The following is a 12639-nucleotide window of genomic DNA, read 5'->3' on the forward strand; positions in this document are numbered from 1 at the left end:
TGTGTTGTAGCCACTGAAATGCATGTTGTACTGAAACCTGACTGTTGCTTTTTCCATTTCACTCTTCTCAGTGTGTATGTTAACTCACACCTGCTAATGCTAACACTGTTTACATGGGAGTATGTACTTTCCTGTGGGAGTTGTGGATTAACTGGTATACAACAGTAGTTCTTGCAATGTGTTGCTATGGCTTCACTATTTTCCCTTTACATTCACTCCTTGAAGGCCTGATATTTGTCTTTACTGGAATGTGCTGCTATGGCTTTCCTATTTTCCATTTACATTCACTCCTTGTAATGCATGATATATTTCTTTCAGAAGTAAGTTCTTATATGTTTGCTGTGGCTTGGTGGCACTGCATGCAGTCTGGTGAGCCCAAGATCTGGGGTTTGACACTTACAAGGGTATTTTATTTTGCTGCTGAGCAGTACTAGGGCCTTGTATTTTGTACTAACAATTATGAATATCAGGCACATGCAGTGCTTGTAAACTGCTATACTGTCATTAGTTTGTTAGATGGCTACATCCTTTGATATTTCTGTGTTGTACTCCTACATGAGGGTGTGCTTGTGGGAGTAATTCTACAGCTATTCGCAGAGTGTGTAACAGCAGACAGGCTGATATGCCTGTGTATTTCTGACACTTGCAGGCCTCAGATACTCTCAGGTATATATTTGTCCAGCCTCAGGGAAAGTTACATATCAGTGGAATACACCCGTGATATATTTTAGATATTCTGCAGTTGTGACTGTGGGGTATTTTGAGCATATGTATTACTACACCATTTCTGACATGCAAGTAGTGTCTACTTTAACTTATTGACAGTCACCATTATGTGGGATACCCCACCTTTCTGCCTACTGTTAGTACATTTCACAGGGAGTCAGTGGGGCACAGGTAACATTTTTTTGCAAATCAGGGAAATCCCTGTAAATCAGTCACAGTTGGGAAGTCTGGCCTCATACCTATTCAAATATGGTGGTGTTTATCCTGCTCTGATACTGTGTGGGGTTTGTAAGGTGCTACTGTAACATTATTACCTCCTAGCATGGCTGTTTCTCTTATTGCACTAATGTAATGCAATTCCACAATAATTGCCAGTAAGGATTCAGGGAACAAGCTTTGTGTAATGGCCTTCCTATATTCCCTTTACATTCACTCCTTGTAATTCATGATATATTTCTTTCAGCACCAAGTTCTTGTATATCTGCCGTGGCTCAGTGGTAATTCATGCAGACTAGTGTTTCCAAGGTCCGGGGTTCGAGACTGACAGGGGTATTTTATTTTGCTGATGAGCAGACTACAAGCCTTGTCATACAGAGTGACTAAGGCACTTTTAAGCAGTTGTAAGCGGGTTTGCGCTGGTTTGCGTGATGCTTACACATGTGCATACTCGCTTAGCTGAGCGCACACTCGCTTAGCTAAGCACACACAAGCGTACACCTGCTGACCATTGCTTAAAAGTGCTTACTCCCGCTAACACCCGCGCTAATTTCTTTTAAAGAAAAGAAAATGGGCAGATAGGAAAGTGATGAAAAAGGGGGCACAAAGAGGATAGGACAGTAGGAAAAAAAGCTCGGGATGTGCAGGAAGGATGTAGGGAAGGCCCATAGCTGCCCATTTCTTTATCAGCAACAGCTGTGCATATGTGTGAAATTTGATGTGAAATTTGAAACCTTCCACCCCTGAGAGAGGGGTGAGGACAACAAAATATGTTGTACTGCCAATTAGAATTATCAGTTTACATGTCCAGTGGACATGTGTGTGAATTGGGCAGCTATGTATGGGGCATAATTTTTTTGTGGGAACAGAGTGCCCTTTTTTTATTTTTTTTTCAGGTGAGAGTGGAATGTGAGGTACAGGAAGTAGGTATATTTGGGGAGGTAGGTTGGGGAGGTTAACACACAAGACAAACAAGACGCATACAGGGGCGGAGTATGACACATGTGGGGGGGGTAAACACAAATGACAGGGATGGATGTTTGGATATCGCAAGCCCATGAACCCACAGATGGCAACAGTGGAACTGAAATCCCCACCCATAGGCAGTTACCACTGCATCTTCACAGCCCAGGCCGGGGCTGTGCTGGGGGCTGGATAGGATGGGCAGGCACACCCATAAATTGCGCCACCCTCGCCTCAAGCTGGCGTAGGGGATCAGTCACAGAACGCCTGATCTCACTACGCACCACAGACCGGACCCTATGGAGGGTGAGTGGAGGCTCTCCTCCAGCCACGCTTGCAGAGGGGAGATGAGCCCCATCCCCTGCAGCGCTTCCACCCAAAGGTGGCACAGGGCCACCGGAGGAGGAGGTCCCAGCCTGGGCACTGGTGCCAGGTGCACTCGCCAGCTGAGGTGGGGGAGGTGGGTCCGCTGGAACCTGCCTTCCCTGTTGTCCTATGTTTAGCAGTATTTTATGGCATTTTGGGTTAGTAACAAACAAAACCATTCAAAATTAGTTGTAACAGCATGCATCAGTATTCCCATTAACCAAACACCCATGAATTCTGAACATTGAGCAGCAAGCATAACACATGCATATTTAGAACAACAGTGCACATTCCAACAGCATGCAGGGTTGATTGGTGGCAACAGGCCATCAGGTTTGGATATGTGAATGGGGCACATGCATCAACGTACATGCAGATATGTATGAACCAACAGGACAAATGTCCATGGGAATTAATTGTGAATACACATACCCGGTTTGGTGTGGAATGGCATCATTTGCGAAACTAGGGTAAGGTGGAGAAATTTTACATTAACAACTTAAACTACCTATACATATACTGTACATTCCAAGTAGATGCAGATATATATCCCCTACATGTATTAGTACAGTTTCCTGTATGTAACCTTAGGAATGTTGGTGATGGGGATGTTACTGCTACATTAATATACATTCCATTTTTATTCATATATGTTCATATCTGGCTGTGTTCAGGTACAGCATCCTGCTACATTTGATTTATATGGGTCTAGACAACTGTGGATGTTCAGCATTTCATACAACCATACTATTTCCATAATGCAAGGGTACAGCAACATATCCAATTTGTGGGACGGACACAGTCCATGTTCTGTATTTTATTTAATACATTACACTCTTTGGTTGTGGCTGTTTCATTCATTTCATAATGTAGTGACTGCAGTATACCTTTATTCCAGACTTATTACAGCTTTCTTGGTAGCTTCAAACTGTCTTTCTCACACTCTCTCAATTATTTTATATTTACATTTCAGACTGGTTCTTAATTCTAGGCTTTATTAACATTTATTACTGGTTTACAACAACCCTTTCTAGCTGACTCACTTATTTCATATGGCAGAATTTACAAGGATGTATTTGACACTTGTCTATCCTTTGTTGATTGATTACCACTCATTTTCTGTCTGCAGCAGTTATCTGATATTACAATACAGGTGGAAACTTCTATTTGAGACTTGTTTAATCTTTATTACTGGATTGCATTACACTATTTTCCAGGCTGCATCACTTATCTAATCTTACAATACTAGCAGAACCTTTCTTCTAGGCTTATTTGACCTTTATTAGTGGGTTACAACACTGAACTCTTTTACAATCTGTCTCACTTATATTCTATGACAATACCAGCTAAATAATTACTAACCTGCCTGGTGGCGCAACCTCAGCAGCCTATCAGCATAGACTCGCTGATTCGCGGAATGAACACCTGCAGCTGTAATATAAAGGAAGTAATATTGGAACATACATCTCCATACTATAGACTAGAATAGCATTTCTTACATACTTAATTACATGGATACTTACTCAGTAGTGGGGAGTTGGGAATTTGGCGGGCCTCCTGGATCCAACAGTTCAGTTGGTCCTCCTTCCGTCGCTTCAGGTCCACATGGTGGTGACGGACCTGTTCACCAGTCCTCGGAATACCTGTAGCACTGGTGAGATGATGTGCCAACCGGTTCCATGCCTCTGCCTTGTACGCACCCCAGTGAACCTGGCCCTGCATGAATTGTGCTTCATGATCATAGACTAGGAGGAAAACCATATATTTTGACTCCTCAACACCCAACCTTTGTGCTCTAAAGCGACTTCCCTCTCCTGCACCTGCCATCCTGACTGCAAATGGGTACTACAATCAGTTATGCTGTGAATTCCCGCCTATGGGGCTTATATATGCCGGTTTTCCTGCACTTATCTGTGATTGGCCATTTTGGATATTTATCAGCTTAAAAAAACCTGCTTTGTCACGCTTCTATTTCAATTCATTCCTATATATATGCTAATACTGCATTTCTCAGTGCAGCTGTCATAGCTTAGTGGTTCAGTACTTTGACTGTGGTGCACAGTATCCCAGGTTCGACTCTGGGCATTGCTTTTTTTATTTTACTACTGTCTAGACAGGCTAGGAGGTGTGTCTATGTAAAGGCAGCTTTGATACAGCTTGCCCAATATTGCCCGCTGGTAAGCTGGTTGGCGCGGTGCGCAGCTCCGCGCAAATGGCTTATGCTGGGTAACGCGTTATTTAGCTATGAGCACTCATATTATGCTGGGTGAAGCACTGCTGAACTACAGGCACTCATTTTAAGCATGGTAAAGCGCTGCTCAACTCCGGGCACTCATATTAACCCTGTTAAACTGCTGCTCACCTACGGGCACTCATATTAAGCTTGTTAAACCGCTGCTCACCTACGGGCACCCATATTCAGCTTGCTAAAGCCTTGCTAAGCTATGGGCAATTCTGATCCTTTTTTATATTTTATTATGTCGGATTTCTTCAAAAATACATGGCCCATTTCATTACATTTTACTTAAATTATAGTTTTGTGTATATATATATATATATATATATATATATATATATATATATATATGTCAGGGGATTGTTTCATGCTTATTTAAATAAAAATGGAAAATGATGTTGTGGGGGCTCGAACCGTGACTACCTCCTCTTTGGCCAACGTCTCTACTGCTACGCTATTGCTACTTGGCTTAATTTGCATATTTAGATCTTATATGCTTTTCAGTGTCTGCTAACTGTGGCTGAGCGGAGGGCATACCCTCACAAACGAATGCAACTATGGGCAAACATTTTGGAAATTATAAAAAAAAATTAAACTGCTATTTTTACGTTTTACATTACAGTTGGGTTTATAGTCTGTGAGGGCATGTGATGTGTTCTTTGACATTTCCGCGGACTCGCTCGTGGGTGTTTACTTTCAGGATTCTGACTCTTCTGGGGGCGTGTCCCTTTGCAGAACTCGGCATTCGGACACGCCCCCTACTTTCCTACACGGACCGTGTTAGCCTAGGGTATGATTCAGCATGCCCTCATGAAAATGCATGGCATGCTGACGTCATACTGTTAGACTGCAGCCTCCGTGTAAGACATATTAACTCTTACACGTAGGTTTCGTGAATCCAGCCCATTGTTTTGTTACTATAAGGCAAGACTTTGAAATGCTATAACAAACTGATCAGAAAATACTTTCTGTACTGTGAGATTAAAAATATTATCTCAGATTTTGATTTTATCTCAATTCTTCTCTGCCCTCCTGATCAGAAAAAAATATACTCTGTTCATATTCAGTAACAAGAAACTGCATCATTTGTTTAATATAATACTTTTGTAGTTTTTTAATGAGCACTGATGACCATTTATATCTGTATTTCTTGTAATATGTTTATAAATAATAGTGTTTAATGCCATCTCAGCAATTTTTTATTTTTTTGCACGCACACACACACACACACACACACACACACACACACACACACACACACACACACACACACACAGACACACACACGCATATACTCACACGTTTACCTTTTATACAAAATAGTATTATGTTTGCTTAAAATGTGGAATCACACGCTTCTTCATTGTAATGAATTCTACACGTAGAACCTCATTTTCTCTTTTTTTTCCCTGAGAATTGTGTAGAGTGTTTTCTGTGTACGTGACATCTTCAAAAATTACATGTGATGAGGGGAGATTCAGAAAATTGTGTAGGATGTAAATCAAGCCAGCAAATATGGACATACCTATAAAACTAGGGACATCCTGTGCAGAGGTATATCAGGCCTGAAAATAGGAACATTCCTCCAAAACAGTGACAGTTGAGAAGTCTGCAGTAGAATGTAATGCCACTCTTAGAGGTGATACTAAAGATTTCTTAATGCAAGCTATAATTTCTTTACATTTTTGGTGCAAATAGTTAAGCCCCAAGTCATATGCATTGCACATTGGTTCCTTCAGTATATCTGCTTAAAGCTGTACATGATCTGAAATTAAGACAAATCTAATTACTTTTGAAGGAACATATGAATGATTTTCCAGGACTAAAACATAAACTAGCTTAGTTCTGATAACTGGAAGAAATTTTAAAAGAAGGTGAAAACGAAACTCTTCTGATAGGTATTGCTGATTCTTGAAAGGAAAAAAAAGCTCTTAAATTTCCTGGAGCACATGATATTTTGCCTTTTAAATTCTGAGTACTCCTGAGGTGCATTAAGGTGTTACTGTAATTTTGTAGTAATAAATTCCTTTTGAAATTTTAATTTATTCATTAGATTGTTTTTTAATATTCTCAGACTTCTAGCAATGTCTATGTTTTTCAGGTATATGTTGACATAAATGCACTTTGATGAATACAACTATTTCTGTTATATTTTTAGAATTCTCTGCTTTATAATCAAAACCATTTCCAAATTAACATCACAGCCCTACTGCGTCTTCTAATACTGTGATTGCATAACACAGCTTACATTAAATGTTTGTAATTGCATTTTATATAAATCCATTTTGTGTAATCAAGTGACAGCTAAGTTCAATTAAAAAAAAAGTTCCTCTGTGCTAATTCTGGGTGCATACCTAATAAATCTGTGCCACTGTGAAGTAAATGAGTTAGTCACTCAAGTTCAGTAAAGTAAGAAAACTGGTAATTAAAGTAATAAATAAGCAGCACTTTAACATAGCACAGATGTGACTAGTTGCATCTCAGTGTGCTGAAAACATTCACACTGGTTCATCTGTATTAAATATTCTTATTTTATTTCAATCATTACCTTTTTATGAGTTTAATATATTATGGGTGGACATAAGTAAAATAATTTAATGTTCTAATAAACTAGAATACATTGCATATTGCTTGCCAATTTAGAAAAGCCCTTTGTAAGCATTCTTTCTTTTGCCAGTATTAAAAAAATGCACTTTTTGTAATAAAGCCAGAGTCCTTCTGGACTTATTTTAAATAATATGTGCATATTTCTACAAAATAATGTGGTGTAATTAATTTTAAAGGTATGTGGTAAGGGTCATTCATTAAGCTGTAGTGAGTTTGTACAGATGTCACTGCTGCAAGTCTGCATTTTAAGTGATTTGTTGAAATATTTACTGTAGGTGCAGGCTTCTGTTTCCATTGGCATGAAGTGATCAACGTTTCTTTGTGGTTCTTGTGAAGGAATGAATATTAAATTTTAGATAAACAGTGTTTTTCGTTTATCTTTTGATAAAGCAGACACATTTTACTTTGGGGAAATTGCTGAAAGCAATTCAATGATCGTATTCCCAAATCTAAGTAATATAATTAAATAAAGGTGTTGTGTATGGTCTTCTAGTCATTATACTGTCCTGCTCCATTGACTTTCTATTTACAGTTATAAAGCAATCTGCTGCAGACCAGTTTATAATGTTGTGGATGCCAAGAGGAAAGATTTCTAAGAAAGCCACAGCTAGCATAACGAAGGTCAGGAATAGCAGTAGGACAAGTGCAGAGCCTGAAGACTAGTATCTTCATCTTCATCTTTGTAGCCACATGGTGTTCAGACCCTTCCACAGAATGTGGCACTAAACCTAACAGATTCAGTCATTGTACTCCAAAAATTAAATGTGTTACTCTTAAGTATTTCACAAAAATCTGCAGCTGCAACTAGGGGAACATAAACAGGCAGGTTCAGAACTAATTACAGGGAGAGTAAGCCTGGAATCATCAGATCAGCTATGGGTCTTCACATTCAGGAGTCCAACATATACATTTTGTTTTTATCCAGCTCCACTCAGCATCTCCCAAAATGCCCTTGTAATCAGGAAAACTACCAGATAATGAACAAGACACATACACTTGGCTTACAAGAGAGCTGTCAGCAATTTTATTTTGTTTCATTTTTTAAGCCAATTTACTGAACACTCTAAATCCTGTCCTCACTATGAAGCTGGACATAGAGTGGGTACCCTGACAGGATCCTGATCTTGAACAATGATTATCAGACTCCCTTTCTTTAGGAAAACAGAAGATGGTACTGCATGCAGCCTCTACAACCATCACCTTTTGGGGCAGAAAGGTAGGATTCAACAATGACTTTTCCAAAGTGGTGTAGAAACAGAGGATGGCTGTGGCAGGTGCAGCAACTGCTGATGAATGGAACATGTTGTATCCTGCTTAGTCTCATATTGCAGGAAGAGTGGAAAGTGTTTAGACATCTAGACCAAGTCTTAGATCACTTACAGCAAAGAAGAGTATTCCAGGATAAGGAAAGAATGGACTGAGAAATACAAAATGAAAAGAGAAATTGACAAGAGCATTCCATGATGGTGTTTTTATCTGACCCAAAGTATGTATTGACAGAATGTTTTCTGTTTGGTATCCTCAAATCTTATAAACTTGACTTCTGGTCACTTCAGTAAAGGTAGATAATGGTTGTGACTGTCTTTTGGTAGGAGGAAAACTGGGCTGATGCATACTGTTGGAGGTGAGTGCCAGCAAGTGCAGAAGTTATGATAATTACAATGTTACTGCTGAGGTATTATATTTATTTACCTTTATATACTTCAGGGATTTACATTTAAATTGTTAGAATTTGTCATTCCAACACCAGGCAGTTCACCACTGTAATCTACTAATCCAGTCAGATAGAAGCTGTAAACCCTGATGTTTGGTCTTTAGTGGGAATATGTTTTGTCTATGACTGGAATGCCCATTCTGATATTACTGGACCAGCTTTTCTGTAGCAGTAATGAATATGAGGAAGTTTAATTGCAAATCTGATTAGAGTTAGTTACACAAATAATTTATTGTTAGTGGTGTTTATTTATTTACTTACTTTCATATTTACTTACTTCCATATTTCTGAGTAATGGGGTCTATGTTTAGAGATCAAATGGCATGTTCCCTGAACGGCCATTCATCACACACATAACATCAAGTTCTTTTCAATGAAAAGCCACATGATTATAAATAATTACTCTGAACAATCAGTTCACTAACATAAAGAAAATGGCAAGAAAAATGTAATTATCTGTAACATAGGGATAAGGAAATCTGTCCTTTCCCCACTGTAGTGTGATCTCAGAGTTGGTATATATAAATAGTGGGGGGGGTGAGGAGGATTCAGTGAACACTGGACCCTCCTTATGTGAGGGGCTGTGCCACCCACACCCCAACTAATTATAATATACCAATATAAACTGATTTTGACTTTGGGATGAAAGCACTCAGGTTTTGCTGTTTTTTTACAATAAATGAAGTATTTTACCTTTTGGAGCCTACATTCTTTGGCAACTTTGCTGGGGTGGATTATTGCGAGCTGTAGAACTGTGGACTTTGGGTTCTTATTTTGCACTGGAAACACATTACTTAGGGATTAACCTCTACATTTATATTAACTGATTTTAATAATAGTGATACATGGTATAGTTCCCAAACAAACCTTATAGCTTGGCTACTGTCTGCTTCCCTGGATTTTAATCCATCTTAGATCAATACATTGAGACAGCTATACTAATATGGCATACAACTAATCCCATATGGTGGAACTACCATATCAATAAATGCTTTAATAATAAAAAAAAATCTCCTGGCCATAAATAATTGCTGCCATCATTATAAAAGGGATTTAAAACTGGGAAACCTCTCAAACTTACCATTAACAAATGTAATGACTATGAACTTAAGCTTTCAAATAACACAACCATAGGCCTGGAGATTGATTAACGTTCCATGTATGTCACACTGGAGTTAACATGATCATCTGGCTATGCTTGACAAACACCATTGCTAATCAAATATGCAAGACTCCAAGTTACTCTACACATAGAGCCTACCCAGTTCAAGCCCACAACAGAGGCTTGTGTCCATGTTCAGGTATGTTAGGGCTTGTGTACATAATGTAAACAAAGGGGTGTACAAAGTTGAGATCAAGTGAGTGCAGCTACACAGCATAACACAGATATGGCAATTTACAATACATAAAAGGGGAAGCCCAATGAAACAAGTGTGCAAGGAAGGATGATACAGTTGTAAATTGCACAGAGTGTAGCAGTGGACATGTGGGAGCTTCACTTGCATTGTCATTTACATTAAACAAGCAAACACAGACAGTAAATGTTCAGAAAGAAAAATATGTTGTTTGAAAAGACATGCAGGTTACACAAGTTTAAGCATTCTTTTGCATTATATGTATCAAAGTTCCAATGCAGGGGTAATAGGAAAGCACATACATAAATATGTGGATATACTGAAAAAATTAAGGAACACCTGAACATATTGCCCAAACAAGTACTGATAGTGGATATAGTAACAGTTGTGGCAACAACATGCATGTTGTAAAGGGTAGGAAGTTAGAGAACATAACACAAAATAATTATGCAGTGCAATCCCCAATGATATGCTACAGAAACACAGCTGCCACTCTGAACAGAAAATAAATAAAAAATGATGTTGCAATACATTGGTACAGATTTGCAAAATATAACAGATGAGATGTGTGTATACGGAAGATCTGTGACATGTCATGAAAAGTTTAATAAGACGGAAATCCTGGAAGGTACAAGTCATGTAGAGGCAGCCCAGTAACATCTGTTGTGTTGTATGTCTATGTCAGTGTATGCCTATGGATATGATTAAATTTGTAAAAGGAAGCTGGTTCATGAAAGTTACCTCCTAAGTGAAGTAATCAAAACCCAAGTGTGCCTGATGTCTGTATTGTGTAAGTACAACTGCTGTACGCACCATTTCAATTTATTTTATGTAATTGTAGTGGTAAGCATTTGCACCTATGTAAGTTTTGTATTCTATGTGTACTATCTGTTGTTGCCACACATAAATGGTTAATGACAAAATACACTTCCGAAGACTTTTTGCTATGATGTTGGAAATAAAAATAAGTCTCCACTGAATTGAACATTGTGTAACAAATCACCATAATACATGGATCACAACACACAACATACCTCACAAACAGGCAACAACAGTACCATCAGGAAGTAAGTGAACAGTGGGCATAAATGGGTGCACTCTGGCCTATAACAATGTTGGTATCCTCTGTGCATTGGACACTACTTCCATTGTTTGAAAGTCAGAAAAGTCAAACAATAACTGTTCCAATATTAATTAATTATGGTGCTTTGTGCTAGTTGTCACTCAACAGAAAATGTAATACATACATCATGATACTGGGCTGCTCATAAGTAAGTACAGCAATTACTGGATGAACATCCACCATCCAGCAAAAAGCCATAACAAAATGTCAGAAAACAGGTCCTATGACAGTTTGTTACCACTATCTAGCATGACACACATCAATATATGCTGAATAAGCCATTCTTACCTATTATCACTATATTGTTAACAAAGTAATAAAGGCATACACCACTGGATTCAAACATATGCAGTGTACATTAAAATTACATTGACTCATACTGTTATTGATGATGCCACATAAGAAGTCATATCTCACTTGTCAGGAAAAAATGCACTTAGTGTAACTTGAGCATTGTTTGATAATGCATATGGATTTCATTAAAGGGTGTACAAAAGTTGGCCTTTCTCTCTCTCTAGTTGTAAATGTTTCAATTAAGTGCATATGTAAATATGAATTCTCTTTAAGAACCCAAGCCTACCTGCCTGATGGCATTCCCTTACAACGTATAGGTTCATAGGTTCATAGGTAGGTACTAGGCTATCTGCCCGAGGGCATTTATAAGCCTAGCCAGAGTGTGTCAGCTTTTGCCGCCCCATTGATTAATTAACTGAGCCTCTGTCAAGAAGAGCCAATGAAGTGATCCCAGGGGTGTATTTTCTGTTACCCATCCACTCGTCAAGGTTTCTCTTGAAGAGTGTTAGTGAGAGGCTCTGCCTAATGTAGTTAGGAATTTTGTTCCAAAGCATGGGGAGTCTCTGTGACAGGAATCTATCCCTCCAGCATGTTCTATTTATTGTTGTGGTGAAGTTTAGCTCACTAGAGCGAGTGGCTCGCAGTGACTTGGATTTCTTTAGGTGGAGCATGTCCATCAATTCTGAGTTGGACATGGCTTTGTAAGTCAGGCAGAGATCACCTCTGAGTAAGCGATATGCCACTGAGTAAAGCTGGAGTTTTTCCAGTCGGGCTGCATAGGACATATGTTTGAGACCAGTAATCCTCTTGGTGAGGTACTTTTGTGGTCTTTCCAGCTGTTGAAAGTGTCTTGTGAGGTGCAACCCAAATGAGGCTTTATTTCTAGATGCAAACCCTTTAGTAATTCGATGGGCTACATAGAAGGATTTCCTAACTACTTTGGCAATATGATTGTCAAAGGAGAGATTACTATCTACCTGGGTCCCCAGATCTCTTATTACCTCTTCTGTATTAAGGGGGCTGCCACCTATGTGGTAAT

The sequence above is a fragment of the Protopterus annectens genome, chromosome 11.part0, assembly GCF_019279795.1.
Source record: "Protopterus annectens isolate FY-2018-M chromosome 11.part0, PAN1.0, whole genome shotgun sequence".
NCBI lineage: Eukaryota > Metazoa > Chordata > Ceratodontiformes > Protopteridae > Protopterus > Protopterus annectens.